Genomic DNA, 7,316 nt, shown 5'->3' with positions numbered 1-7,316 from the left:
CACCTATACACTAAAACATGAGCAAGGTGTAGGAAGTCATACCATGAATAAATCACAACTATGAGCATACACCAAGGAGACAAGGACTTTGGAATGGGAAATCCCCATAAAATATCATCCTCGCATTGAGGAACAAAGTGGAACAAATGGAGGAAAACTCCATTGAAGTAAGTGCACACCAATTACAGGTTGGAGGGGTACTTCACGGGCCAGATAAGGCAACTATGAGTCAGTTTAAAACTGTTGGATCCACCATAGTTAACCTTGATAAATTGGCTCCTGATGCAACTTACAAAAAATATATAATAAAAGAATGGTATTAAACCATGAAATGCTACTATGAGCATAAAGAGATGCTATAAAAGAATAAAACTGCAACCATGTGCAGATAGATCATTAGAACATAGTAAAATCAAATCATTAAATAATGAAGGCAATAGTGTAAGATAACTCATAAACCTGAATAATTTGAGATAAATAAGAAGTATATGGAAGAGAAATAATCATAAATTATTAGATATCAATTAAAATCTCCATGCAAGGTGAACACAAGTGAGAAAAGTAGAAAGGATGGGCCAACCAACAAAGACAAGAATCATAAGATAGGTGAATTAAAAAAAAACTTTAATAGAAATTAAGATATATAAGATAAACCAAAAATTATGATTACTTGTTAACATTAATACAAATAATAATAAAAGAGCAAAACAAAAATGAGATAAAGATACAAAGAGAAGAATGAATATGATTAATATAAAATTTGTTACAACTAACCCTGTAAAAAAGGTTAGTAAATAATGATAGAGTTCAGATCTGGTAGATAAGAATATACTAAAAAAAAATGTTAAGAAACTTTCTAGAAAAGAGATTGCAGAAATTGATTTGTAATGATTTTATTTTTGAAAAAAGTGACAGAGAATGCAGAGAACGAATAAAAAAATGGTACAAACTCATAATAGAGTATGAGCTGGAGTAAAACAACAAATAGATCAGAGACATTATATAAATAGTTCAATCCTCCATAACAAGTGTTAACAACTAAAAAAGAAAGAATATAATGAGAAAATCAGATAAAAGAAGGAATAATAATTATGCATGTAAATAATCCAATGCATGTCTAGATAATTCAATGCATTGAAATAAGAAACAAAAGAAATAACTTAGATGAAGAGTGGGTGGGGAGAGCATGCATTCGATCTGATTCTACTCTTAAATTTCTCACCATAACAAGAAATATTCTAAAAAAAGAAACTTGCATTTCTCTAGCTTTTCATGATTGACTTCTGATGATGCAGATGCTCGCTGGGGTTGCAAGCATGTCCTTCACAGGTAGGCCTCGTCTTATACTTCCAGTAGATGTCCATTAGCAAAAATAGGCAAAAAGGCACCACCGACAACATGAGTTTTAATGTGTTGCAAGTCACAGCAATAAGGCCCTTTCTCAGATGACCCAGACCAGGCAATGTTAATAGAAGAAGCATGATTGTCTCTGCTCCTATTGCGTATCCAAGAACTACCCACTCCAATGCCATTTCCACTTATCAAAGATTTTCAAAACCCACTTTTAGATCTAAATTATTTTGAAATAGGTGAAATATCTCTACCGACTATCGAGTGTTGCAAGGCCAGTAACACTTTCCCGAGTTAACTTGGGAATTTTCCCAACCAAATAGCATATTCTTCACTTAATCTTGGACTAAAGATAAATGCCTTCTCAGTTGATATGTCAATGGCTCCAAAGAAACCTGGCTCTCTAACTCCAAATAAGTATGCAAAATAACTCTCTTGTTTGAATAAAATAGTATGATTTGTGCAGTACCACATTTTTGCTTCACCTCCCTACAAAAAGATGACACCATTGATAGGGAAACCTTCAATTTGAAGATGTCGATGCATGGCGCCCACCAATTTTGATCAATTTTTCCTATGAAGTTCCATTGGAACTTGAGGCAGATCATGAAAACTCATGGCTAGCTTGTTTGTTTCACATGATTATTTTTTAATATGCTCTGTAAGTATAGTTGGTCAAAGGCTTTCAGACTTTTGGTCATAACTTTAGGTCTTTTGTTATCCCATCAACTTGGAAGGGACACAAAAATGAGTTAGAGTCACACAATCTCCTTTGATAGTGATGAGGATGATATAATTTTTGATGCTAAAGAGGCATCTCCCATTCACCAAAGAAAGCTAAAGAGATTGAAGAGATCAAGGAAGACTCCCAGTAACAATGCAAAAGAGAATACTGATATTGGTGATGCCATGGACTACATGAAAACCAAAGAGTTGGAGACCGATGAGCATATGTTCAAAATTAGTTCACCAAGCCTCGCTAATAAAGAAGAAGAGTGGATTAACCAACAAAGCTCTTACAACTCAGTTGATGAATTAGACAAAGAGGATGAAGTAACATAAAAGAATCAGGTTGCTATTAGCTACATGGAAAAAGAACCACATATAGCGACAAACTATTCGGCTGAAAATTGCTTCTCCGAAATAATTAAGGATAAAAAAGTTATGAAGAATCTTGATGATACAAACGAATGTGTGGTGGAAACTACCCAAGACATAGGAAATAAAAAGGAAATGTCTAAAAAAAGTTCAGATTGAAAAGAATAGAAATGCACGCTATTTCTAAAAATATATAATTTAAAGATTTAAAGAAAAACAAAAGTTGTAGATAAGAGAAGATTTTAAATTAATTAATTAATATTATATATATATATATGAGATAGATTTAACCAAATAGTGAAAGAGTGAAAGTACAATTAAAAAATAATAATCAAACTTAGAACTATGAAGTCTTCCCTACAATAAAAATATCAGGGAAATAATAAATTTTAATTTTAAATATTAAAATTAAAAAAATTGCACACTATATAATAAAAAATACTATTAAAATAAGAATTATAAATGCTATTTGTTAAAAGAAGAAAAAATTATTAGTTTTTTATCAACAATATATCAAAACCTGCACAAATTAGAGCAAACAGAAGTTAATCGGGTTTGGCGGTAAACCAACCAAACCCAAAAAAAAAATTCAATTTCTTCCAACTTAAGAAGATTAAAAAATAAATTAGTGAAATCTCTCTCAAAAGTCTCCTTCGAATTGAACCTTCATGCAAACACTCCAAACAAAGATTAAACTGCTCGGATACCATGTTAGAAATGGAAAAAGAAATATGTAAATAAGCAATACCAGGAAAGAATCTAAGCGAGTTAATGCATGAAAAGATATTACCATAAGATAGGAAAGAGAAAGCTTCAAGGTCCAACACCATGAGACAAGATATTTGAAAAGGGGAAAGCAAAGAAAACCCCTTGTGACATTATGAATGAGGCATGAAAAGCCTAAGAGAGAGAAAGAGAGAGAAAGAGAGAGAGAGAGAGCAATCACTCATACAATAATTGAGAAGAGGAAGAAACCTCAATAGAAATGAGAGAGGAGGGTCATCTCTTAAATAGAGATGAGAGAGAGGAGTTAGAATGTAACTCCCATGTCTATGAATGCCACCATTCATAAGTGTGTGAGGCAAAGTGTGAGATTCTTCTTAAGGAGGAATAATCTAAATTACAAATTACAATAAATATTTGTCCTCACATATTCCACTAGAGGACAAAATAAGATGTAGTGGAAAAAATACAAAAAAAAAAAATATTAGGATACCTTGGCTTATATCCTAATATATTATAACAATAAAGAAAGGACGTCTAACCTTGGTTCATAAACACACCAAGGAAAGATTACAACTTCTAACAGGATTTAACTCATCCTTAGGCTTGTCCCTATCTTTGTTTCCTAGTATAAGGTTTAAATTCACCTGATATGTTCCTTACAAGAAAGAACTCTAAAAAAATGGTGACTCTGCTAGGGAGTACTCTACACTTAGTTGTTTGTTAAGGGGTTTCTTATTAGGCTATGTTTTAGGAACATCAAAATCTCCATGTTTTTCTTCTTTGTCCTAGCTTTTTTCATATTTTCCCATCATAGGGTGGTGACTCAAGTCAAGGTTTTGTAGCTAGTGCTATAAAGTTTAAGAAAATCCTAAACCAAATGGCTGAGAAAAAGAAGAATACACATGCCTTTACTAAGAATCATTCTGAGATACCATTGTTACCTGAGTTACCTCTTGGGGTAAAAGGAACTAGAATAAAAAAGAAGTCTAGTTTTAATTCTAAAGGAGTCCATAGAAGCAATATGTTAGCCCAGTTATTATATCACCTTATGGTAGAAAATGAATTATCCTCCAAAAGTTCTGAGTCTAAAGAAGTTGCACTATAGGGGGAAACATTTTCAACCCCATTAAGGGTTTTTCGTGATAAACATATGTCTCCTATGGGGGATTTTCCTTGTAGATCAAACTAGGTAAATGAAACGAACCACAGTTGGGGTTTTAGGGAAAACTTGGAGATGGGTTTAGTCCTAGACAAGAACCATATGTAGCAAACCTTATAGATTTTGACCAAGTGGATTTTGAGGCTACTACTAAAAATCATGAGGAGCTAATTCCAGAGCTTGTTCTTCTTGGGAAGAAATTTGTAGATGAGGAAGCTAGACATATGCACTTGGAAAAGGAAAAGGAGAAAATTATTTTGAATACTATTATTGAAAGAGATAATCTGCTTAGGAGAATGGCTTCCTTACAAGAGTAGAATAAGATATTGGAAGAGAGGTCTTCTAATTTACACTTTGACATCTTTGGAGATATGGATGTTCTAAAGACTAATGTTCAAAAGTAGGAACAACCTCTTAAATAGAATGAGGCCCCTATTGTTACATAGGTTTAGCCTTAAAAGCCTTTGGAGACTAGAGTGGAGGAGGTAAATAAGAAGGATTTAGATAAGGAAAAGAAAAAATATATTGGGATACAAATCAATGAGCCCCATCTTCCTAATAAACCCATTTCTTTTGTTATGTCAAAAATTGATTTAGATCTAGAGAAGGCATGAAAAGAAAAAGAAGATCTAATGAAGGAACTTGAAGAGGTAGAAATTGAAGCTCAAGTAGCTAAGGCTAGAAGAAAAATCTAGTTCATTAAGTCAAATTCTACCCTAGTAGCTCAATTAGGCCAGCCTTCAAAAGTTTTTCCTACCATATCTAGTGTTGGTCCTCTTACAATAGGGCAAAGATCCTCACATCTAGCCCCTAGTTTAACTCCTACTACAACTGGTCAGGTTCCTCTTGTTTAATAGACCCAACAAATTTAGTTTCCTTTTCAAAAGTAGGCTATTAGAGGAAGTACTTCAAGCATCCTAGTTTCCCAAAGGAAACCAATTCATATGGAGAAATATAAGTAGATTTATTTCTTGAGTATCCCTGCTTTTCCTCATCTTATTTTAAATGACCTTAGGGAAAAGGTCACAAAGTTTTCTAGAAATAATGCTATTATTGGTGAAGAAAATCTCAAAAAATTTATTGATATGCTAAATGATTATGAGGTAGAACATGAAGATGTAGTGATGAGACTTTCTGTTCATTCACTGATTGAGGATGCCAGAGATTGGTTCAAAAGCTTGCCTGATGACAATATCAAATCATGGAATGATCTTGAAATACTGTTCAAGGGACAATATGGTGACAAGAATAATGCTGATTTCATGCTGAATGACTTCAATAACATCAAGAAGGATCCAAATGAATTAGCTTTTGACTTCAATGTCAAGTTTGAAAAGGGTATGTATAAGTTATTCCAAGTAATGAGATTAAATGAAGATGTATGTCTTACTACTTACTTCAATGCTTTTGATATTAAGATAGCATATGTCCTTAGAGATAAAGATCCAAAAATATTAAGGGATGCTTATACAATGGCTGTAAATATTGAAAATAATAGAAGATCTATTGGAAAACTTGGGAAAAAGGATAACCCTAAGTTGTTCAATCCTAGAGGTAAAAAAGATAATGAAAAGCCTGTTATAGGAAAGAAACCTGAGGATGATACAATGGGGTAGGTTTTAAGTTTACTAAAGAAATTAAGTCCTCTAACTTACCAAGAAAATAAAACAAATGTTGCAGAGAAGGTTCCTTTAAATAGAAATTTTAATAGGCAACCTAAGATGCAAAATTATCCTTATACTACTTAGTGAAATGATGGTAAGCCCGTTCCTAGTCCCACATAAGGGAATATGGACAAAGGGACACGATACCCTTTGCAAAGAAACTCTACAAATATGGATGAAGATGTCCCTTGGTGTCTCATTTGTTAGTCACCTCATTCCCCTAATTTTTGTGTTGTGTCTCAATCTTTAGTTGCAATTCAGCAAATGCAAAATGATGAATATGTAAATGATAAAAATCAAGAGGATGTTACATGTAATATGATTCATCTTTATGATAGTGATGGAGAATCATATATTAATGACTCTAACCATGATGTTACAAACCAAAGAGATTTGTATCACACACCAATAAGTGTTTTCTGCTAGTGAGGATCAAGATGAGAATGTCATATGTAACACTTTAGCTAAAACTAATCACATCAATTTGATAAAACATTCCAAGGAGGAAATTGTTAGGATTACTTCAAAATTAGTTGCACAAGTCCAAAGTACTTACAATTTGAGAAATAGAGTTATAAATGGTGCCCCTGTGAAGCTAGCAAGAATTTTTATCAATAAGAAGAATCTTCCTAAGATTCTTAAGATTAAGGAAAATAAGAATAATAAGTGGGAACTAAAGAAAAGGGTACACTTCTAGGATGAAGAAACTACTAAGCCAACTACATCAGAGAAAGGATCAAAATTTGAGGTTGTTAAGCAGAATGAATTGTCTATCATCCAAACTCCTATGCCCATAGATATTAGTGTTAAATCTATTACTTGGATGAAGAAACTACTAAGCCAACTACATTAGAGAAAGGATCAAAATCTAAGGTTTTTAAGTAGAATGAATTGTCTGTTGTCCAAAATCCTATGCCCATAGATATTAGTGTTAAATCTATTACTTATGATCCAATTGATATGATTTCAATGCTATCACAAATCACTCTCAAAGTTCCTTTGTCAGAGATGTTTAGGATAGAGGAACATAAGAAGAAGGCTCTATCTTGGCTTGGAGGGATACAAGATAATAATGTTGTTACACAAGAACTAGCAATTACATAGCAGATCCCAATTCTAGAAAAAGGAAGGGAAGAGAATGTAGTCATGTCTCAAATACCCAAAATGTACCTAGACAATTTATTAGTTGCATACCTGTAGGATATTGACCCTTTTTTCTTGAGTTTTATCATAAAAGGAAAAACATAAAAAAATTATATGATTGATTTTGGTGTTTCAAATAATATAATGCAAATGTGGCCATAAAGCCTAATGATATA

The 7,316-nt window shown here is 32.8% G+C and overlaps 1 pseudogene; it reads right to left on the bottom strand.

Annotated features, from left to right (window-relative positions):
- Positions 1–1,238: 1,238 nt before the first annotated feature.
- On the bottom strand, positions 1,239–1,532 carry LOC149575857 (uncharacterized; annotated as a pseudogene).
- Positions 1,533–7,316: the final 5,784 nt, after the last annotated feature.

The sequence above is a fragment of the Cupressus sempervirens genome, chromosome 1, assembly GCF_028749045.1.
Source record: "Cupressus sempervirens isolate cs-2001-9-10 chromosome 1, ASM2874904v1, whole genome shotgun sequence".
NCBI lineage: Eukaryota > Viridiplantae > Streptophyta > Pinopsida > Cupressales > Cupressaceae > Cupressus > Cupressus sempervirens.
This window is presented reverse-complemented; position numbering and strand designations above follow the sequence as displayed.